The sequence below is a fragment of the Solenopsis invicta genome, chromosome 5 (genome assembly GCF_016802725.1).
Source record: "Solenopsis invicta isolate M01_SB chromosome 5, UNIL_Sinv_3.0, whole genome shotgun sequence".
Lineage (NCBI taxonomy): Eukaryota > Metazoa > Arthropoda > Insecta > Hymenoptera > Formicidae > Solenopsis > Solenopsis invicta.
In genome coordinates, this window is record NC_052668.1 from 26,194,876 (window position 1) to 26,219,433 (window position 24,558).

The following is a 24,558-nucleotide window of genomic DNA, read 5'->3' on the forward strand; positions in this document are numbered from 1 at the left end:
GAAAGAACTATTTGATTGGTCAAGTAGATTTTGAGTCTGGAGCCTAATTTGGACATAGAAAGGTCCAAATCGATAAAACCCAACTCATATAAAATAACCTTTGTGTCTCATATTAAAAACTCGTTTTTTTTTTAATTAGTAAAATTGGCAATTTTGATAAAAAATTTTATATGCAACAAAGAATTACAATTTTTTGGCAATGAAACTTAAATGTATATTTACTATAACTTGGATATAAAAATAGGAGTTAATGGTACAAATTAAATAAATTATAAGCCTGTAAAGAAAAGTATCTTGTAATACGCGACTTTACCCCATATCATAAAAGCAAATGTATACATTTTTTATGGAATTGCACAATTCTGTAAAACCACGTGATTTTTTTTTGTATTTACGGGACTAATCTTGTAATTCTTACAGCTATTATTTGTATAAATCTACTCTTTTTACACACAGTGCGGGCGTACAAAAACTCCGCGTTACCTCTTTCGGCGCTTCGGAGTACGACAAATATCTTGCTAGCATCACGAAAGCGTGTTCTTTACGAGAAATCCCGAGTCAGTCGTGAAAACTCGCGATGTTCGCAGTCACCAGGGTAGCTCCCTCCCTCCCCCCCCAGGAGGTAGAGCAAGAACTTTGATTTTCGATCAACGCGTGCAGTTCAAGTGTAATCGACAGACCACGCTAACGGGGTATTCCCCGCGCACAAGCGCGATCGATGAGCGGAAATAAAGTTTCCCTCCCGCGAGGGAAGGCTGAATCATCCGGTGGTGTGGGAGGGCAGAAGGGAAAGGAACGTGAAAATCTCGGTAAACGCGCGCGCGCGCGCACATGCTCTCGTCTCTTCCGCTTCTTCTCTTCTTCATCTTCCGCGGTGCTCATGTTCGCGCTGCACCGTAATTGACTTAGCCCGCGCGGAACGCGGAGGTGCGGGAACCCGGCGGCTTGTGTGCCAACGAGAATTATGTGGGGCTTTCACATCGGCGCGGCGCGATGAATCGTTCGGATGGCAGTGGAAAGGCGGCCCCTTATCTAGCTTAAGCTACAACCACTGCGCGGATGAAGTTATGGTTGTTCCTTTACGCCCACAACGACTCGTTTTAGCGATACCGCGCCCCTTCCTCCCTCCCACACTACCTCCCATTCTCCTCATCATGTACCGTGCATACGCTCAACAGATTCTCCGTGTCTCTCTCTCTCTCTTTCTCTTTCTCTCAATTCCTCGCCGGGGCTTGCACGGTTGCAGATGCGTTTTACGATCGTTGCCGTGAAGACGCGCGGTGTCTTTCACGTTAGTGGCTCCGCGCTTCGTAAAGTAAAGTTTGCGGGAGCTTACGCCAGCTAGTTTGGCTTCGCATGTTTGGTTTGGTTGTGTCATACGATGCGCGGCGTAAATAGAGCGATGATGCCGTCTATCCTCCCGGCGCTTGCCCTTTTGCGGTACACACTGTTCGACACGCGATACTTTACCCGGAACACGCTCTCCTTTCTTTCCGACAGTATAAAAAATTACTACTGTTTGGCTAAGAAAGAGTTTGTGTAACCTAAGTAAAAGAGACTTTTACGAGAGATTCGATCTATCAACTTTCCCGACGAATTATTCGAGCAATTTGAAGTAATTTTCCACGACCAGATTGAAATGATTTTAGCATTATTAATAATCTTGTGAGAAACTTGGGAAAGAGGTCCACTCCGACTCGATTCAAGAATTCGTAAATAAGGGAAAGCACGCGAAACACCTCATATTACTCTTTCGTACTTTCACGAGCGAGTGACATTTTCTAACTCCGGCGCTCCGAGGGTCGTCGAGCTATTTCGAGATCTGGGACGCGACGCGAATGCGTATGTACGTACGTTTTCCCCGCTTTTTTTTTTTTTCTTTCGCTCCGGTCGAGAGAACTCGTTCTCCCGATTCCCCGGTGAACCGTGCGCCCTAAGAGTCCCGGGTGGCGTAACCGCCGGCGAGTCGTACATCTAGAATAAAGGGGAAAAGGAAAGAGGAAGGAAAGGAGAAAAAAAAATGTCCCGGACGCGGCATCCCGCATACGTGATACGTCCCTTGTGATACTCCGCTTTTATCGGGCATTGTCGCTTGATCTCCGGGTTATTTCTGCCGGGTTCGCGCGGCCTCTCTCCTTTTTAAGAATTTAAGACGCTCGTTGGCTGATAGGCACGGTTATACTTATACTTATCATTTGTCACGAGTGACGCGAGTCTCCCCGTTGTCTTCGAAGACCAACAGCTGCGTTTGCACGCGCGCCTTTCTTTTTCCTCTTTTTTTATATATCTTTATTATTGCACTAAAGAAAATTAGAGCGATTCGCGTCACGTTGTAAAGCAGAGTTAAGGGAGCTGTTTAAACAGGGCGAGTAGAGGAGATGATGATATTGTGGACCGTATAGATATTAGATTACTCCGTATTATCTCCGTTATTTAGTAACGAATTCCAATCATTACTCATGGAAATATCTGTTTAATAAGCTGCCATTGTGAAGCGATGCCAATATTTGTTACAAAACACTTTTATCTTCAAACATTTCGAAATTTTTGATATCTAATTTACATTTTAACATTTAATTACGCATACTTCCTCATTCTTTTTAAACTTGAGCGTATTATCATACAAATCTGTTTTTTTTGTTATTTAACTTTTTATTTATTGTACACAGTTATGCAAAATTAAACAATGACATAGAATTTTGCTAATATAAATCATTAAGCATACTGACATCCCAACAAGCCCAATACTCCTTTATTAAAGTTTTTATATCAAAGTAGTTAATTGTAATTTTATTGATAATTAATAATTAATAATTTATTTATTACAGATTTTTAGTCTATGGAAGGTTTATGTGTGCGTACATTTGCACATATTCTGAAATATTTCTCTTTATTTTGACAACGTAATAACAAAGCACTATAATTTTTTAACTAAAATTAATTTTTGTAATTTATTCTTGTGATGAACCATATTATCACCTCTGTTTCTTTACGTTTTATTACAGTAACGCTAGATTTTTATAAACAATATTCGATATAACATGTCGTGACTTTGAGTAACTTCTGTCTGGAATCTATTGAAGAACAGTTTGACGAATACAATCGTGAAATTTTTAACGTTATTAACAAAGTTACTGTAAAATGTAAATGGATCGCCACAATACCGTCTTCTGCTCTATCAATTTTGAAGCAAAGTACTTCTTTCACACACTTTGGAAGGATATTTTATAAAAATATATTCCGGAGATATTCTTTTTACGAATATCCCTAAAACGAGCAAAGTTCAAAGACTCTGAATCGGTGTCCGAGCGGTCACCCATTTCCATTTTTTTTATCAACGTCGTACCAGAACGGCGCGACCGCAAAAAAAAAGATTTCATCTCGGGCAATGCGTCTTTATTTAGGGACAATTCGCCTCGACGTGCTGCGCGCGAAATAAATCTCTATTATCGGGAAAGCGACCCGAGCTGTCCTTCCTCAACGCCCGCAGATCGCAATTAAAGGCGCAGTCGCTCAACCTCGAATAATCGCCTCGTGGTTGACTCTAATTTTCCATCGTTAATCTCATCCGCTGGATGCTAATACGGGCCTCTTTATTGACGCGCGGAGATTATTCGATAAAGTTCTTCTAGGTCGAACCACCGCTAGTTATTCGCGGATTAAGGCGAACCCTCGCGTTGACTACTTGTTGAATCTGTCCTCGGACATCGCGCACGCAATTATCGCTCGATGCATCTTTAGTGCGCAATATGGAAAGCGCATTATTAATTTCTTCCAACTTGGATGTGATCTATCAAAAAATATAGCGGTCAATTAACAAAGATTAGCCATCTTAAAACGGGAGACACGCGACTGATAATTATTTAATTGTTAAATATAATTAAATGGGAATGATAATATATAATGAGAACGATAAAGTATCGCGTGTTAAATTGATGGCAATTTATAATATTTAAGATAACCTCGTCTCGAGGTATATCGACATGTGTCCATCTGCTCCTCTTAATTAAAATTTCTTTTATTCAATAGAGTTACGAGAACAATTATAGAACGAGGTTAATTACCAGCTTCAATCAGTAACTGCAATCCCATTGAAATCCCATCGAATTATCATTGATAAAAATAGAGGGAAAAGTGTCGCTGAGAAAAATTCTTCTATCGCTAAAAGTGCGACACTGTCGATATACTACTATATATGCAGACCGTAGAGTTCTCGAAATATCGCCCGATATTACCTTTCGTGCACATTTACTACACTATCGCATAATTTTGTATACTTAAATTAATTGCGTGGGATCTTCGTGTCCCCGATGAATTTATCTCCGGCTGTCGCGCTTCTGTCCGTCGAATTATCGCAGAAATATCTCCCCTCGGACGAATCGTTTTAAATATTCGTTTCAAATATTTCGTGCCGCGCGCGGTCGCGGGATAAAAATTCCGAGTGCAGCCACCCCCTCGCGGCGCGGGATGGGCGTCAGCCGTTCTTCTTCCTCGGCCGTTTCGAATCCGCGTCAGCTGAAAGCGCCCCGGCAGCGCAGGACAATAAAAGCCGTAGGAAAAGGGCTGGCTGGCTGGCTGGCTGGTTGGCTGGCTGGCTGGCTGGCTGTTACCGCGAATGAATTTGCATATACCGCAGACGGGCCACCCCCGTGTGCTTTGAGGGTTTACATGTGTCGCGGGTTAATCTCGTTTCGCGCGTACAGTGGCGGCTCTGGGCGAGAAGGGCGCGCGAGACCTCCGTGCCCTTCGCTGCTGCTCGTGTCTGTATTTAATCAGCTATGTTATTCAATATTGGTCTGGGTAGGCAGCGTCACCGCGTGCGTACGCGTGCGTCCGACGTGTACGTGCGGTTTCGAGCTTCGAGAGGAGAGCCCTAACTGGTGATAACGTCCCTGCAGGTGAAAGAGCACCGGCGAGTGACGTTCGTTGGGATTTTTATACATGTCACGTGCGACTGTCCGAGCAAAAGTTACGATCGTGACGACGAAACATCGAGCGATGGACTTAGAGGCAGGAACCGAGTTCTTGGTTGAATCTTTCGGTGATTTTTTATAAGCTCTTTTAATGAAAGAAAAATACACACGGAGAGAATTTTGTTATAAAATTTATCCTGAAAACATAACAATCAGTAGGAAAACATTGTATTTCTAAAAGTTTTATGTGATTTTTTCCGATTTATTTATATGGTACAGTGCAACGCGTAAAATATGTTTGATTACTTTTATTAAACTGTATAGTTAAATTTCAATGATTAAAAACAAATATGTTAAACAGTTTATGATTCTTTATAAAAAAAGTATAATAATAAATATGGACAATATTAATTAAATGTTAGAATATAGCAAGCTTTTGGGCGTACCTAGTCTCTCATCATAATTTTATCAAGCAGCATGGTAATTAATCGGTGCGATAAGAATGTTTATCGAAAGTCGACATATAAAGGGTGACTAAAAAGTATCGGATCAGCGGAACGTCTCGGAAACGAGACATTTGAGAGAGAAATGTCTCATCCAACAATAGTCGTAGAGTTTTCACAGGTGCATCAAATGGCGGCAGTCATTTAAGTGCAAGTGTGAAGAAGTTGACAAAGTCAACTTTGAAATTTTTAATGGAAATCCACATTTTTTTATTCAATATCCTTGTAGATGACATCAAAATCTTTTCAAAACACTGCGCTACAACGAAACTCCTTTTGGTTAGGTGCTTGTCGAGATATGAGTTGACAAAGTTCAGATGCTGCCGAGTATCTGAGGATTTGAAGTCATTAAATACTACGGAGTGACGAACCGTGGGGTCCTTATCTTCGCTGATACACTCCCACACACAGGGGTGTAAATCCGACCGAGCTATCTCCACGCTTGCATAATGCTAATGCCGGCGATATCTTAACTTTGTTAACTCATATCTCAAAAAGTACTTAACTAAAAAGAATTTTATTAGAAGTGTTTTGAAAAGATCTCGACGCCAGGTACAAAAATATTGAGTAAAAGTGCGATATCCATTAAAAATTTTAAAATTTACCCTAAGAGTTGCTTCATACTTGCGATCAATGTCGTTTGACGCATCTGTTGAAACTGTAAAACTTTTGTATAAAATACTTGTTTTCTTCAATGCCTTGCTTTCGAGATATTTGAGAGATACCATCTTGATACTTTTGAGTCACTCTGTACACATAGTCACACATATAAAAAAAAAAAAAACAAATTTATATAATTATGTCGTTAGATAAGAAAATTTTGTCTCAAATTGTAAAAATATTATCTTAGAACATTTTACAATACCGCATGGTAAGTTTTATTAAGCAGTTTATAGAATGCCTTTTGCATATTTCAAAAATTCTTATCGTTACTCGTAACATTTGATAGGTTGCCAAGTTGGCCCGAACTTATCATCACACGTGGTGAAATTTGTAGCGAATTTTACGGTAAAATATAACGAAAAATTCTCTCCGTGTACTACATGTCTCAATAAGTCTCAGTATTTTCGTATGTAGCTGTCACGTCTATATACGATGCGAAATATATTCTACGTTGTGTCCTTCCGATATATATATTTCTTTTAATTCATTTCCTCATCTAAAGAACATATAAAAAAAATATGCATTTTTTTCAACGAATTTGAAGATTCAAGCAAATTTTAAATTTTAAATTATTTTGCCGCGAATTCGAACAAAAAAAGTGAAAAAACGTTTCGAGTGAAACAATTGTGAAATTAAATTGCGGAATGTTGCAAGAGTGTACCAGATTTCTTAGAACCTGAAACTCTTTCAAAAACTTTACTAGATCCCGGTGACCCGGTTGGACTAGGCAAACAGCGAAAACAAAAAGCGTCGGATCGCAGAGAGATAATGTCGAGAATGTTATTAGGTAATTTAAAACCGCTCATTTAACCACTTCGTTTTACGCGCGCATAGAGCGCTTCTGACAGAAGAACAACTGGCTGCCCGTGACTGGAATGTAGGGGACGACATGCCCTACACGACCCTCGCCCGGATCGTGCCACAAACATATATGAACGTGCGAATTGCGGGGTAACTCGGGGCAATTTCACGAGCGTATAAATAAATTCATAGCCGAATAGGCGAGCGAGTACACGCACAAATGTCAACGGGTAACGTGTTTCTGGATGCTATCTGCGGCACACGAGCACTTTACTGGTTTAGCGTAAACAGGCGCGCGTGTACTCACACATACACACATACACACAGACGCCACCTTGAATCCGCGGAACAATGGCAGCCGATCGGCGTACACCGCGGACCCCCCCGATCGTATCCACTTTGTGTGACGAATATTAATGCCGTTTACATTGGAACGTACGGACGTTCATGACTCTTCACGATCCGTTTGTGCGCAATTAAAGCGGATAAGCCAATCGTGATTAATCGGCATTTCAAACGCGAGAGTCCGCTGCTCGCAATCGCCGGTTTATTTTAAGTCTTGTTTAACCGCCGTGTCCCTGCATTGCTGATAATTTCCAGCTGGACGTTACAATCGGCAATATAAATTGAAGCTGAGAGGGAACAACATCTTTATTTAAAATGATTTAATCGTAGTTCGCCTCGTAGCTCAATTATCTTTCTCGCAAATTAATAAGGGCGTTTAACAATTGAATTTAAATTGAAAATATATTAACCAGAAAATTATTTAGATCATCCAGGAGAGGATCGAAAAATCGTCTAAAAAATTAACTACGGAATTAAAAGATTTGGCTGATAATGGACCGGAAAATTCATTTGGAAATCAATCGGGATTTAATTAGCAGACCAATCAATAGTTAATTAAGGGGCAAGGGAATTATTTAAAATAATAAAAGATTAAGAACTGAAGAACTATAGATTAGACGTTGCACGTGATATTTAATCCTATTTCATACCTCATGAAATTCGATAATTTAAATTCAAGTAAGCTGGCCGGCTTCCCGGCCGTACGGAAATTCATGACACGCATTGGTCTCGCGAGGCAAAAAGGGGTCTATTAATTATCCAAGTGGCAATGTGGCACTTGATGCAGCGACCGCGGACTTAATTCCAATTATGCATATGCCAATCCGGATTCGCCCACTCGAGTCGAGTGGCGGGCGACTTCTCACGCGCGCGGATCTGTCTGATATTTGCGATCGGGCGGGAACTTTTTAACGAGCAGTCGCAGTCCGTTAGTTATCCCTATAGGTTCAATCAGCTAACGACGTCGCAAGTAGAGCGAGCAGACCCGATCGCCCGTAACCGTTAACGAACTCTTCACGAATGGAGCCGCAAGAAAATATCACCCGCGCGGCCGCTGAAGAGCGGTGGAAATTGCGTATCGACGTTTAACGGATTTCCGGAAACGAGGTGAACTCTTCGTGTATCGCGTACGGGCGCGAGCGAGGTGACGCGGGTGATGCGAAGGCACGAGAGACGTCGGACAAGTTCGCGTATATAAATTGAGAACTTACTTAAGCGAAACAACGCAGGATGCGTCTCTACACGTTCATCTTGACGCGCAATCCAATATAACAGTTTGCCTTCAATACGGAGGTCGTACACGCAAGAATACCGAATCAGGAAGTGGCGCGATCACATTGTGTTCTTGCGGTGAAAGAGAGAGAACGTCTGCTCGGGGGATGAGGTAAACTTCAATTTAATAGGCGTGTACGAGTGCCTGCCTACAATGTTCTGCTTGTGCCGTATCGTATTCCGCTATTTCGAGACTGCGAATATTATTAATGCGATACCCAGCAACATCGGCTCTGTATTTAACTATAACTTCGATTAAATTGCGTTCTACAATTATTCTGTAACAGGGAATCCCAAAGCACGAGTTGCAACCTACATGTATATATGGTTCGTGAAAAATTGTTTATGTATTCCTTCCTACATGAAAGTGATTGGTTTTAATGCGACGTTGAAAATTTTATCGATACACTGAAAAAAAAAATGTTAAAAAAAAATGAATCAGCGGTAGTCGAACTGATATCTTGTTAATTCAATAACATTATTCATGAAAACATTAAATAAAAGATTAAAAGCAAAGGCAATAACAAATATAGGTGAATGAATAAAATTTGAATGAATCAACTTATATTTGTGACAATTCGTGATTCGATGTTTAATTAAACTGCGTTTTAATTCATATTACAGCATTTTTTTCGGTGTAGAAATCGAAAATAAGCGCATTTGTTTATACCTCATATTTTGAGAAATAGATTTATATACAATGAGAAAAATTGGTTAATTTCAAGTTTATCAACTTGATTAAATTTGTTCAATTCAAGTATTTATTGACTAAAGTAAAATATAATATACAAATACTAGAACTGAAGAAATTTAATTTAACTTAAACATTACACATGAATATTTGAATTGACAAAATCTAATCAAGTTGAAAAATTTAGTCAAGTCAACAATCAATTTAGTTAAGTCAATAATTTTTTTCTCAGTGTATGATTAAACACAGTACACGATTTATTTAAAAATTATTAAAAACTTAAAATGATACGGATTAAAGTTGTACAAATAATCGCTTAATTTCTTTTTATAATTCTTAAAGCTAGATGAGTCGCGGATGTGTATCATTTTAGAAAATGGATCACGATCTATATAAGTTTGCAAAATCTACTGTAATATTCTGTGATCTATGAAAATTTAAGACAAATATATACATAGTTAAATACGTAGAAAAAGCCGGTTTTGCTGAAGCATCTGAAAATTTAACTAAATACAAATGTGAAAATAATTTTGTTGAAGCATCAAAATAATTATATAAAACGCTTAATCATGAGAAGCAATGCTGCAAAAAATATGTGACCTTTAACCAGCTTGAACATTCTAATTATTTTGACAGACTAATAAAAATTATCTTCAAATCTATTTAGCTAAATTTTTGGATATTCCAGCGAAATCTTTTCATAAATTTCTTTCCGTGTATAGTTTCAATGTGCTACGCGCAAAAATGACGATCCGCTGAAGATTTTTTAATTCCACACAATTGTAAAAGAAGAAAGGTATTATAGCCACCCATTCACATTTTATAATAACTTTGTTAATAATCAACATTTCACATTGAAAACTCAATGATTATATTCAAATTGTTTAATACATCGAAGAATCAAAGTTATGATATATTTCTTATGTTGAATATTATTTATAAAATGTAGCAACACTGCATAATGGATTGAAAAAGAACGGGGACAAAAACATGGCCCATTACAAGAATAAATAAAAAATTAGTTTTATATAAAAGATTACATTGTTACTTTTTTATAATTTTATATATTTATTTAAAATAAAGAGAAAATATTGCAGAATACGTGCAAATGTACGTGCATACGCTAACCTTTCGCATACAGACCGCAGTGCTGAAATCTGTTACATATGTGATGTGTCATAACAAATGTTGGCTATTGTATATTGGCACATTAGCGCCATTACATAACTGCAGGCTGCTAAACAAATAATTCCATAAATAATTACTAGAATTCGTCACCTAATAACGGAGATTATTCGAGTGGCTATAATACCTACGCCCATAATACCACCTTCTCCTCTATCAACAGTTGCGTTTCCGCGACATTAAATATTTTCGAATAATCTCCCAAGATGTATAATTTACACCGCTACCATTTTGTTCGCCACATGATACCAGAATAATCGGATCGCACAGTGCGCGCGCGCTCAAGGATAACGCGAAAACATAAGTTGATTATTCCGAAGTTCATTACACCTGCCGTGGCTCGCCCGATCGTGATGTACATAACGCGTTTCTCTCTCTCTCTCTCTCTCTCTCTCTCTCTCTCTCTGTCTGTCGCAATATCCGGTGTCTCCGGCGTGACGGAAATAATTTCGTCGCGTTTAGTCCGTTTGCCTGCCGCCAAGAGACTGTGCGGAGACGCGCTCCCGAGACTTGTAACGTATAGTACACCCCGCGCGCGCCTTGGGTGCGTCTTAATCTCCTGTGTAATCCTACCGAGTCACTTTGTACGGTGTACGGAGCAGCCTGCCGTCTGAGCAAACTACGACCGTACTACTGACTGCCGGGGCCGAGCGTGCAGCGTGAACGTCTCGAAACTGTAAACACTCCGCGCCATTGTTTCGTCCGCCGTTTGTAATATTAACGGCAACATATTGTGAGTCGCACGGACCACCCCCTTGCAATCCCCCCTGCCGACGGGTTTGCAACGGATCTCTCTATTCCTCTCTCTCTCTTTCTCTCTCCGTTTCCGAGTCAAGCGAGACAGCGAACGATATTTTACAGAGATATAATAGAGCGTGAATTATAGCGCTCTATTACGGACTGTGCCGACCAGATTCGGACCACATCTCTCTCTCTCTCTCTCTCTCTCCCTTCAACGGAGGTTTGATTTCTCTCCCTCACGTGAGCCTTCAATTTTATAACGTTATATAATCTAATATCTTTTTATTTTTAATAATCGATTTAATTTTAATTAACGGATATTGTTAGAGCGAAGTGGGTTCCGAGATACCTTTCAATTATAAATCGGATACGTATTTCGAATTTTTATCATCGCGCAAACGATGCCAAAGCAATGCGCCGTTTTATGCAAATCGCGACTTTTTTGCATAAATGCAACGCCCGAGTGAATGACGTCGGTGACGTTACCACGTGAAACCGTTAAAACACGAGGCTGGCACAATAATATTAAACATTTGCATAAAACATGATATTATACGAGTTAAAAGTATCGCGTATCTTTTTTTTTGCAATTACATATGGAGAGTTAAAAATTGCAGCGCGCATTGAAGCTTATGTTACCAGGCTCGCTGTAGAAAACGCAGGTAAAAGCTACAATTATCCATTAAATTAAACGCGCGCCGTGGCGAACGGCGGCGCAAAACCACCGTTGCAAAAATCTCACTCTGCTCGATTAGATTTAGCGCCGTGCGTCATCATCCTCGTCTCACGCATTTTGCATTCCCAAGAAACTTCACCAATAATTCCCGAGAATTTTGTAATGCAATCCACTTTATTCCAGTCGCGCGGCGTGCGATTACATGAACACACACACACGCACACACACAGTCGCGGTACGGGATGACTTTTAATTTATAGTTTCGCGACGTAGACGCAATCTGATGTCCGCGGACTAATAAATTTTCCATAAAAATACCTCGTATATGCGGCGGCGGCGGCCACCGGAGACCGCCGGACCACTCACTCGATCATATCGCGTTTCAGCTCCGTGAAACTCCGCCGCACGCTATCGGGCATTATCGATGTAGTACGCGTCCCCTCCGTGCACCGTCGAACAGCTCTTAACGTTATAGACAGAGGAAACTCGATGCGCGACCGCATCCGCGTCCGTCGCCCGCCAAAATTTTAGAGCCACCACGCTCTTCCCTATAACGCTGACACGTGAACTCCGCGCTGCGTCTGCGAGTGACGTGGAATATAAAAGTTACGGCGAACACACATTTTGTGTATTTGTATTCTGCATTTGGTAGTTCGCGGTTCGTAAGACGGAGCGCGCAATGCATTAAATTAAATTAAAATATAAGAAATCCCGAAATGCTGAACGTACTCGTAATTTTGATGACCGCTCACTCCACGCGAGTACTTTTCGAAATAAAATTCTGCTAGCATAAGAGACGGTATTAATGAAAAGAAGCCTAGACCTAGATCTACACTGAAAAAGGAGTCTTGCTGCACTATTTAGAAATCTGATAGATTCAACCAGTACATCTGTTCAAACACGGACGACTCTAATGAAAACTTCCCCATGGGTAGGCAAAAAAAAGAAGATACTCAGAATCAGTGAAATCTTACTGATTTGCAGTGCTCCGCTTATAACTGTGACCGCCAGTGAATATTCTAAGTGTTTTCTTAGTGATTTCGATTAAGGAGGAGGTATTCTCATTGAAAGACAGTGCATATATAATAACCAGGAATTTTGTTTGCTTTCATCAAAACACACTCACAATCAGTCATGTACGTCTTGATGTAATAAAATCATTCCTCTCAATGTAGAGATCTAGTATTAATTAAAATCGAATTTTCTACTCGCTCCTCTAAAATTTCTCAATAAAATTTTTAAATTAAGAGCTGCAGATATTTTGACTGTCTTCTCCCAAGTCAAAGATCCCTCTCTCTCTCTCTCTCTCTTTCTCTGTTTGCTATCGATCATCTTTTGCTACCATTCTCAGAGAACGAAGCCTTCTCGGGCTCTCGCCGGATTTCCGCGGCGGACAATGTTTCGCACGGATGAAAATTGATAAAACGTCCACGTATAATTCTGGCCTTACGAAGCACGGGCGAATCACATATCGCTTCGCTCGCGCGGGATAAGAAAGGGTACCCGTGGCGTTACGTGACTCCTGTACAGATAACGGTCGTACACTCTCGCGGAAATCTCGCCGCGAGCTCGGGGCTCGCTCGCAGTCTCCGCCGTGCGATATTCGGCGAGCTTCCCGCTCATCTCTCGGCCACCCCTCAAACGCGACGCGATGTTAATTTTAATGACGCGCCTGAGCTTGGCAGGCTCGCGAAAGCTATGCCTCTATGAATACGCGCGCTTGTACGCCGGTAATTCGTAATGTCTTCTCGCATAGACCACCCTTTCGGGGATAACGCGGGAGAGGTCTTTCTGCGAATTCATACGGAAGATGATCACGCGGTGTCACATGATGAATAGAACTGTGAGACGAAGTATATGGCGAAACGTAATACGCGCAATATCGAGTTAATTCGTAAATTCATGTGCACTCCTGAGAGACCTTGACACCAAGTACTAGTAAGAGTAATAACACTGAGAAGTTGCTGACGATGAAGCTACTGAAACTAAATGTAGCTATTATTATAATGTGCTTGATTTTTTTTTTTTTTTGTTGTAATTAGGGCACGAGTTTCTGTAAAATCCTATTATTTCCGTGAAATCGGTGCAACGTGGAAGAGGAAATAAATGCAAAAGTTTTTTTATTAACGCTTTTTAAATGCCAACCATGGAATGCAGATGAATTTTCATTCAAATGCTAATTAGAGTTTAATACAGTTTTGCTATTAAAATTTTTACAGCTTAAAATAGCATTTAATAAGATTTTGTTTACATTAAAATAGCATCAATTTCAGTTAGTCTAACACCTTGTAACTTATAAAGTAGGAAAAAAAAGTGCAAAAAGAATTCTTGATTTTGTGGGTAAATTTTTATTTTAAGAGCAGGGTTCCCAAACTGCAATTCATTTTTTAATTAACAACGAATAAAAAGGAATGAATTAAATGAATCATTTTTAATTTGTCGACCTTCGATCGACGGTCGTAATTTTATTCTGCCCTGGACTTTTCATAACTCTCTTATTTGATTCTTCTGAACTTCTTTCCTAACTTTCCTATTTTTATAAGTTTTTGGTTTGTTAAGTTTCACACTCTTGTCTCGTCGTTTTTTTTTACACCCTCTAGATTTTAGTAATCAGAAAAAGTGCTTGGTCTTGATCCCTCCGAGAACATGTGACCAATTTTTCTTTAATCGTTAAAAATATCTGGCAGCCGAGCCAAAACGTTTAGCCAACTGAGTTATGTAAACCAGCACATATATTATTACGCTGCGCATTATTTACTGAACCTCATTTAGCCCATCTCTCTCAGTACTCTCATTTTAGCCCATCCACAACTTATACATTAAAATGAATTAAACGTCATTAATATAGGACAGCTTTTTTCTATATGTAAAATTTAATTCGATATATTCACTTATTTAAAAAAAAATAGCAGTGTAACTTCAACAATTTCCCGATTGTCATTTATATGTAAAATATTATTGATTTTCATTTCAGTAACAAAGATATTCTCTTTCCACAGAAATTAATAATCGCGAATGTACTTACGTATATACGAAAACATCAATTTACGAAGCTGATGTAATATATACGATACCGTAAAATTATTTATAAAATTTGGTTTATACAACTAAAGAATATTATATTACAATGTAGTATACAGCCGCGACACGCTTGCAACATAATATCATTTGTGCATTTTGTCGAGTTTCATTAATGAAGCAGCATTATCATAAATTCAGTTGCCACTGATCTTCGTTCCGCTGCGACAATTTGCACGGTTCGTATTACGGCATCGACTCAACGACGCGTGAGCACGCCACATTTCAAACGCGCAAACTAGTTATAATAACCGGCCGACGAACTTTGTACAAATATCCAGCAGTGTATCGCTAATCCATTGGTGTAATTTTGCCGAAACTACAATCGAGCAAAGCCACGATAATGTGCACAGGTTTTTTTTTATAATTGTAATTAGGCCACGAGTTTCGGTGAAATTCTATTATTTCCCTGAAATTTCGGTACAACGTGGAATAGAAAATAAACACAAAAGTTCCTTTTATTAACACTTTTTAAACATTAACCCTGGAGAGTAACTGAATTTTTATCCAAGTGCTAATTAGAGGTTAGTACAGTTTCTGTTATTAAAATTTTTATAACTTAAAACAATATTTGATAAAATTTCGTTTGCATTACAACATAGCGTTAGCTCAGTTATTCGAACATCTTGTAATCTCTAACTTGAAAAATAAAAGTGTAAAAAGAATTCCTAATTTTGTGGGTGGGATTTTCATCTAAAGTAAAGTTTCTCAAACTTGTGTGAATCGTGACCTATTTTTTTAAACGACGAATACCCATCTTTAGGGGATATGAAAAAACGATGAGGAGGAGGGCAAAGGAAACTGAATTCATTATTTATTTATACCACTTTACATACCTCTCAATTTTTATTGAATATAATTTTATGAATCTATTTCCTTGTGAATACATATGAGACATGAAGAATGCGCTTATTTCCTATTTCTATTGATGACAGTTTCGATGTCGATATCGATGTGAATTATTTTCATGGGTATTATACGGTAAGAAAAGTATGAATAGACTCTGAGATTAAATTGACCCTTTCGGGTCTTCTGGTGTCTTTAAAAAATTATATCTTTGGTAAAATTTTAAGCTATTCAACATGTCCTAGTTCAACTAGGGCTTGTTTTAATGAAGATTAAATTTAAACTTTAATTGAAGAATATTGAAGTGAATACAATTATAAAATATAAAAAATTATTTTTATAGTAAAATCGAAAAGTTTTCGGACGAACCAAGGTTCGACATGATGCGCAGTATTATTTTTGCATGAGGATTATTCAAATATAACTTATATTATAAATTTCTGATGATATTTATACAATATGTATAAACGCATGTAATTTTCAAGCTTTTTGTTTTAATGATTGGAAAAACAACTATGGAGAAGTGTGTTATTGATACAAATGCAAAAAAAGTTGATAATAAACTCAGTTTAATAATAACATTTTATTTAAATAACAAGAATGACTATATCAGTCAAAAACAGATCTTTATGCTAAATAATAATTTTCCAAGTGAATTTTATATACATTTACAAGTTCCCTCAAGCTGCGCACATATTTACCGGATATTTTAAAGCGCAATTGTTAAGTACAACTAGAAATGTAATATCACGAATTAAATTGATAATTAATTTTGATGCTTACAAGCACCTCCATGAATATAGGGAGATCCAGATTCAAATCCTGACCGAGGAATATTCTTCGCAACAATTTCTTTACAGTTTTCGGGCTAGAGGTAAGGAATCTTAGCGCACAGTTCGAAGGAACTAATAAATAATAAATTCACTTAAAAAATAATTATTAAGCATTAAAATCCGATTTTGATCGATATTCCTGTTATTTAAATGTGTTGATATCTTTCTCATATCGTTTATATTAAATTTTTTATTTCTTGACTTCGGCGTATTAGCTCCATCATTTTTATTTGACTTAACTTTTACATTCAGCGATCCTCCAAACCTCCAAAAATAACCAGACAATACAAGTGTCATTTTTATTTCTCAAAAAAATTTAGATCTGAAATAGTTAATCAACTTTATCTGAATTTATCACAGATAAAACGTCATCAATATTAATTATTGATAATAATGACCAACGCTGATGTTACGCAAAATTTTTGCTTTCTTAATTTTTTTTCCCCTCATAAACTTCTACATTAAAATGCAAATTTATCTCTTCATTCGCCGCACACGCATTACGAATACAATTCTTATTTCACGATTTTATTAAAAGTACAATTCCCGTATCACTATTTTACTAGAAGAAATATAAGTCATCTTAAGAGGCGTGCTACTTTTCACGAAATAAGCGTGAACTTCACCCCGGGACCCGTTTACCGTTCTAGTCGATAGGGTCTTTCGCTCGGTTAGCCGTGTTGCACTTTTATACACGGCGAACGTTCGACCGACCGTTTTCGAGCGACATTGTACGAGATCGTCGTCCTTTTACCAGCGGCGGCCGATGGATTTCGCGTGGCACGAGCGATCGTTGCGGACGCCTTTGATCGGCCATGCGACGTTTTTTTAATCGCGTTAAACGTTCCGTCGTTGCCCTCAATCATCCAACGAGCTCCCGCTCTCTCGTCAAGTCTCTTTCCTCCGTTCCCCCATGTTTTCCCGTCCGTCCCATGTCGGTTCCTGGCGCGGGGATCCGACCTTCTCGATTCTCTCCCTCCCTCCCGCCCTCTCTCTCTCTCTTTCCTCCCCGTGAGAGACGCGCGACGTCCGTTGTTTAATTAAAACCAGATCAAAATGACGTCTTCCGGTGAGCGCAAAGCCCGTGCAACGCGCGACGGCTTTCAATTAATTCAACGTCGGTCCCGCCGGACCGACGACGATACGCCGAACGATAACGACATGGCGCGCCGACGTGTTTCGACGTCCCGTGATATACGTTGCGAAAGAACCTTGCAAGATAACGCTGATCCACCACCATCTCCCGTCTCCCCCGAGCGGCGCGCACGGATCGCACGAGCCGCGTGTATGCGCGGCGCGGGCTAGCTCGCGCGCGCAAAGACGTTATTTTATTTAAAATGAGCTCTCCCTCTCGCGCATATAAAATACTTTCTGGTTTAACAATACGATTTCTGAAATTTACACGCGATTCATATTCAGACCTCGCGCGCGATAAAGGGGTGAAGGGGAGGGAGGGAGGAAGGCAGGAGGTGGTAGGTGTGTAACACGCTTCCATTGTTTGCCGCATAATTTCCGAACCGCGGAACGGTTCGGCATAGAGAATGTTCGAAATAGCTTTTCAGTCATCGCGAAACGCGCACCACCGGCGATCGCGAGACGGTGCTTATGATTGTTTATCGGCACGTGTGCGTGCGTATTACACAAGTACCCAGACATTAAGCTGCGTCTATCGATTAGATAACTATATCGTTTCTTACATAATGCAGCCACTCGAGACGGGAACGCGAACGAGAATTGTTTGCGCGCGATATTGCGACGGCGTGCGGGAAATTTACATTAACGTCTTTTAGCGCACCCCGAGTACACGGTCGCATAGCATGATGTTATCAATCGAAGCGCGCTCAAACAATAGATATGTGACGGCTGCAATTTCATTATCGGTAGCGCGCGCGCGCACTTTTATTCCTGCGCGTCAATATTAATAAAAAAACAAATAAATAACAAATTTCTACGTTCGCGCGTCGGTATTAATAAAAAATATTTATCGAATAATTCGTACGTGTTAAAAGCAACGCTGAAAATATGTGAAATTCTATATCCCGAAATTACGCCAATGGCAACTATTATTTCGTTTCATTGGCACGCCGATATCACGATCGTTGCGAATCTGCGACGGGGAAAGAGGAGGGAGGGGAGGGGGACATAAAAGCATTCTTTTCGCGTTGATTACCGCCGCTCACTATCTGCAATTCGTCCCAGACGCAATCTCTGCGCCGCGCCCTGCTCAGATGCGACAGAAGCGTGGACGGAGATCTCTCCTTACGGAGAGCATGGAGCTTTCCACGCTCGAGCTCCCTTGGAGATATAAAATTCCACACCCAGAAAATTCTGGGGGTTTAAAAAAAATATTTTCATTTTTGACAAGTTTTAGAAATTTTTAAGCGATTTAAAAAAAAACCAGCGTTTGATTACGGTGCTCACGTTGCACAATGCATATAACAAGAGAGATAAAATATTTGTGTTATTAAAACCATCCCCTACCCTCCCTCCCGCTTGGTGAGTGTACTCCACATCCAGAAAAGTCAAAAGTATCCGGCCCTGGTGAGAGGGAAAAATCGCCGGTTAGCTTTCGGAATGAAAACCGCTCCAGACTAAAGAAGATGGGGACCGAGCATTAGTTGCCTGTATAGAAGAGGGTGATATTAGACGTGAGGGGTTCTCGACCCTTTCTTGCGTGGCACTACTCGACCTCGGTACTTTGCGGTTACATTCGATGATACTCGGTCCACGAGATCCAACGACATCACGTAATACCGAACACTTCCGAGCGCACGGAATTAGAAGTTATACTAGTGTAAAAGAAAAGAGATTGCTTCCTTGTTATTGCAGGGATGAAAACTAACGAGTTACAATAAAAGGTAACGCGGTTACTCGTTACTTTTTTATAACACTTTTTCATAACACTTTTTCATAACACTTTTTCATAATTTGGTAATAATGTTACAATTTTCCATAATAAGTAATGGTGAGACCAAGGCTGGACAGTCACTTTTGACAATCGACTCATTACACGTTACCCATTGAAAAATATTAACTAGCTACTTTTTTAAAAATAAGTAATGCATAATAACAACGAGTTGCTTGTCAAAAGCGACTGTTCCGCAACCCTGGCGTTACCATTACCACTATGAAAAATTGTAAAGTCGTTACCAAATCGTCATTATAAAAAATAAAAGTGACGATAAAATGATGGTAAAGTAACGACTTCCCATTTCTGTGCTATTATCACCTTCCGCTCGCAAAAGGCTCGGTCCCTTATATTCTTTAGACTATGGTCGGGTCGCCGTGTCACTTGCATTAGTATGCATCTTCGTCTCCCGGCATTACTAGGGCGATCTCTTAAACCCTATACGCAGTTACGGCGGTCGGTCACCTCGAATACGAAATCGACGTGGGTCGCGCCCTACGGGGTCGCAATGCCTCCCCCCCCCACCCCTTCGTCTCGTTCGCGTCAAACAATCCGATAATCAGAAATCGACGCGGAAGGGAAGAGGGAGAATGCTGATTGCACTGAAGGGCCAGAGAAAAACGAATCGCCGCGGCGCGGCGCGACGTCGATCGTTCTGCTCGCGTAATAGAATATTTCGCGGATCGAACGGCTGGGTAATTCGCCGGCACGGACACGTTCCTCCCACAACTCGCGCCCGAGTAACGGCCGAAGTTGGAAAGTCCAAGTCCGCGGTATTGGTTTATGAGGTATCGACAGCGAAGGAGGATGAGCGACGGTTTTTGCTCACGCGCGCTTAAGTACAAAGACACTGTAAGTAGCCGCAACCCTTGTCCCGCGTTAAAGTAGAACACGGTTCTTACACTCAGGTACGATGTAGGCGAAGTGGAGGCGGCATTACACATTCAGAGAAAAAAATCGTACCAGCCACTAGAAATTTGTGAATAAATAACGTCCCAACTATGCAGCGTTACCCCAAATTTGGATTTTCTTATTATCACGGGAAATTTTTTGGAGGATAAAAAAAGTTGAGGAGAAATTTCAGCAGAGAAAAATATGAAGATCTAGTATTTTTATTTTCTAAAAAAAAATCTTCCACTACGACAATAACAAAATGCAAATTTGGGGAAAAATTTTCCAGCCCGGCAACGCGACAACTGTGTATCATAAAGTTGTGATACAATGAAAACAATGAGTCGGATAAATTAAAAAAAATACAATAATATTGAATTTTCATTTGTAAATTGTTGAATAAAGTGCAGAAAAATAGTAATACAAATGTAGGTGACGGAGTAAAATAACTGAGATTCGAAAGAACTCGGGAGCTTTCGTTCATTTTGCTAGCACTTGGGGTCCTACACTGTTTCACTGTTATCACATTATTCCACTTGTATATTTAATCGGCCGTAAACTGGAAAAATAACTTACTTGTATGAAGTCCATGTAATTTTGTAATTCTAGTTGAAATGTTATTTTACTATTAATAATTGCACAAATATTAATGATTAAACTTTATTATAATATTTTAGCTGCAACAACTATAAAATAGTCTATTGATCTATACACGTTAGTTGTATGATACATATGAAACTTGCGTGGTTGTCACTTCCACAGCTGTCACTACGATGAATTTTTTTCCGAGTGTAAAAGTAATGCTCCCTCGTAAAATAAAAGAATAATTTTCGAAAATGGTGAACAAAATTTTCACTATAATAATATTTAAAGACGGTGAATGTATATCGTGATATTTGACAAACTTTCCCTCGATATTCATCTTATAGTTTTTATCAATTACTTGTTACGTGAAAGTGTGTGTCTATTATGCTAACATTTAATTTAAAATGTTATCTATTATATTAATATTTATATATTAATGTTATTTATTGTATGAATTTAATTTAGCAGTTTAATTTATATTGAATTTCTTGTACAAGAGTCAGCTCCTCTCTTTATTCACAAACCAACACTTTGTTCAAGATCCTGCGTCGAATGGAATGTTAGGAATAGAAATTAAAATTTTAGATTGGTATTCATAGTCGATTCTTTTATATTTAACATTGTCTCCAGTACTATCTTAAAATGTCATCCAATCACAAAACCGGGTCTTATAGAACTAGTTTTTTTAATAAACATTATAGATAAACAATAATTTATGTGTTATTGTGTTTCCAATAACACACTTGTGTCTCATTAATATCTCATTAACTTTGGGTCCCACTGGGATATGTATGTCCCATCAAATACTCCAAGATATTTTACGCCAATAAGTAGAAATTGTCCAAAATAGTTACCAAAAATAAAAAAGAGAAAAGAATTGAGTTCCAAAGGGTTAATTTTTATATGTGTTACATTCAATATTTCCTGAAGAAACCGATTCTAAAAAAATTTGAATTCTCATTCCCAATATCTAATATTCCTTCATTGTGCAAGGGCCTCAGTGATGATCTTTCTAGTTAGAGGCAGCTTCCTAGATCCAAGTGTTAAAACGTCTTATTTACATTTCTGTTTTCCGCGTGTCCGAGAGAGACGTGCAAAACTCGAGGCTATTTATTTTCAATATTCCATCGTTTCCTTCGAGCTTTCCTCCGAGCCGTTTCATCCGGAGCCGTTTCATCCGTTGAACCTCAACTCGGAAAATAAGTACGCCCACACATGTTCGCACCGGACACTGGACAACCCAAGAAGGATTTATCCCTCGACCGAGACTCGGCGGCAGATTCACTCTGAAGAAAAGAAGGAGGAGCACTCACCCTTGCTGGTTATCGCCGCCGCGCCGACGAATTGTATGGCCAGGACAGCGCCAACCAGAAGAAACTTTCCGGAACCACTGCGCTTTGCCGCGACCGATTCGCACTTGACGGCGGATGATCCCTTCGATGCTCTGGTCGCCACGCCGCTTCTCACCCTGCTCGTCCGCGGGTGGCACCGGCGAGATCTTCCACCGCGATCGTCGCCGCCGCCGCCGCCGCCGCTGTCCGATCGAAATACCGACGTCGTTCCCATCACGGCCATAACTCGATCACTGGTTAGAATCCTTCCCTCGATCGGACGCTGCACCGAAGAGAAACAATGTCACCCTGCGCACTAATATATCTGCTCTCCGCGTAATCCTCTAATCGCACTCGGGGAGATCCTTCACCGGGCGGTGCGATCGTCACCGACACAGAGCACACACTAACCCTTCGCTGTCACACAGAGGCTGGCGGCGCGGCGCCTCGACGAGAGCTTGCTGTCCCGCGCGAAAACAAACCGGTCACCCACTGCGAACGCGCGCGCGCGCGACCGCGCGTGACGATCCCGACGACGATCCGGGCGAATGGGCGACGCGAGAGACGGCTCCTCGCGGCCGCAGTCAAAACAAAGCGCGGACCCGTGTGTCACACTTGCGACCGTCGCGCGCGAGTGGCGCTACACCTGGCGCGCCTTCGCGAGCCCGCTCGGTTCCACCTGGAACTAACCGCGCCGGGCGTCTCCGGAGGGCAGGTCTTCCCCCATAACGACGGCGACGGAAGCCTCTCTCTTGTCGTAGTCGTCGTTGCCGTCGTCGTGGTCCCCCGTCGACGAACGAGGTGCGCTACGTCGCGGTGAGAAAATCCGGAAGGAAGACTGAAAAGTAGAAAGGGTCCGCGACACGGCCAGCCCCTTCCTCTAGCTGCAAACTTCCGCGACTTCCGCGACTTCGGCGAACGCGGCTGCACGCGTCGCGATACTTGTTTCGCGATAAAGAAGAGGGGGAGGGAATCAACGCCAAAGAGAGGGGGAGAGGGGGGGGAAGAGGAAAGTCACTCGCGCGCGGGTGGGCGGGTCCCACCGTGAACCCACGGGAAGGTTGATGAGGGCTGCGCGGGATGGAAAATGAGAGAAAGAGAGAGTTAGACACTTGACGAACAGAGAAAGAGAGAGACAGAAGAGTGAGATTGAGAATATACACTGAATCCGCGATCGGAGCCCGCGATGCTGAAACCCCCAACGCAACGTGCTGCCGCGTCGAGACGCCCGGCGCTACTGAGGCGAAGGAGAGCAGCCCGTTCGGGGGTCGCTGCCGTTATACGCGAGGTTGGGAGGGGGCGAGAGAGAGAACGAGGGGGTGGCCGCGCGGGGGATGGTGGCAGCGCGGCGCGCCTCGGATATCCTCGCTTCTCTCCGACTTTCTCTCTCTCTCTCTCTCTCTCTCTCTCTCTCTCTCTTTCTGCACGCCTCCTCTGGTCCCTTTTCCACGCTCTCCTCTTTGTTTTATAATATATATCGAATTTTATATTCTCCGGCATAATCTCATTTTATTCCGCGTAGAATTATTTATATTGGCTCGTAAACAGCGATAGCAAACAAAAGCATTGTCGAAAACCGAGAAATACATTTTGTTAACCCCTTTTCTGGGTACTTCGTGTTTGACCAATTTTTGTTCATATAGGTTCTCGCATGTTCCGTGGACTATTAAGTTATATACTATATTTTATTTTCCAAAGTAAAGTTTCGACATTTGTTCTAAAAAACTGAAAGTACATATGTTTGTGAATTTTTAGAGATTTTTTAGCCATTTTAAATAAATGAAAAAAAACAGATTTGGAATTATAGGGGTGAAGCTATTTTGAGCATGGCATCGTAAGAGTTAAATAGTTTAAATAAAACGATGAATGATATGGAACACATGAAAAATTGGTTGATTGCGTACGTAATTGACACATATGTTCCTGATTTTTAAAAAAATGGCAAGATTTGATTTTAATTTTTAAAGCAAGACACTTTTAAATTGTTTCATGAGATAACATTGAAGAAAACATTTTAGTAATATTGTGATCATACTAGTGAGAACGCTGACATGCGTCCAACGATATTCAGTATTTCCATATATTTATATCACGCTCAAGTTTGTATTATACACTGCGAGAAAAAATTACTAAATTTTAATAAACATTTGTTTTCATATTTGCAATAAAAATATTTATTAAATGTAAATAAATATTTGTCAGTGTAAGAATCATGTAACTTAATTATTATTTTTTTATTGAATAAATGTTTATGTATCATAAATAAATATTTCATTGCAAGTATTCAAATACATTT

The 24,558-nt window shown here is 40.3% G+C and overlaps 1 protein-coding gene across 1 annotated transcript in view; it reads right to left on the minus strand.

Moving 5' to 3' along the window:
* Window positions 1-22,345, minus strand: part of LOC120357953 — a 121,840-nt gene extending 99,495 nt beyond the window's left edge. Inside the window, exon 1 of the mRNA XM_039450079.1 lies at window positions 22,245-22,345. The gene's annotated coding sequence lies outside the window, so the exon portion shown is untranslated. The remainder of the gene's footprint in view (window positions 1-22,244) is intronic.
* Between the last annotated feature and the right edge of the window lie 2,213 nt (window positions 22,346-24,558).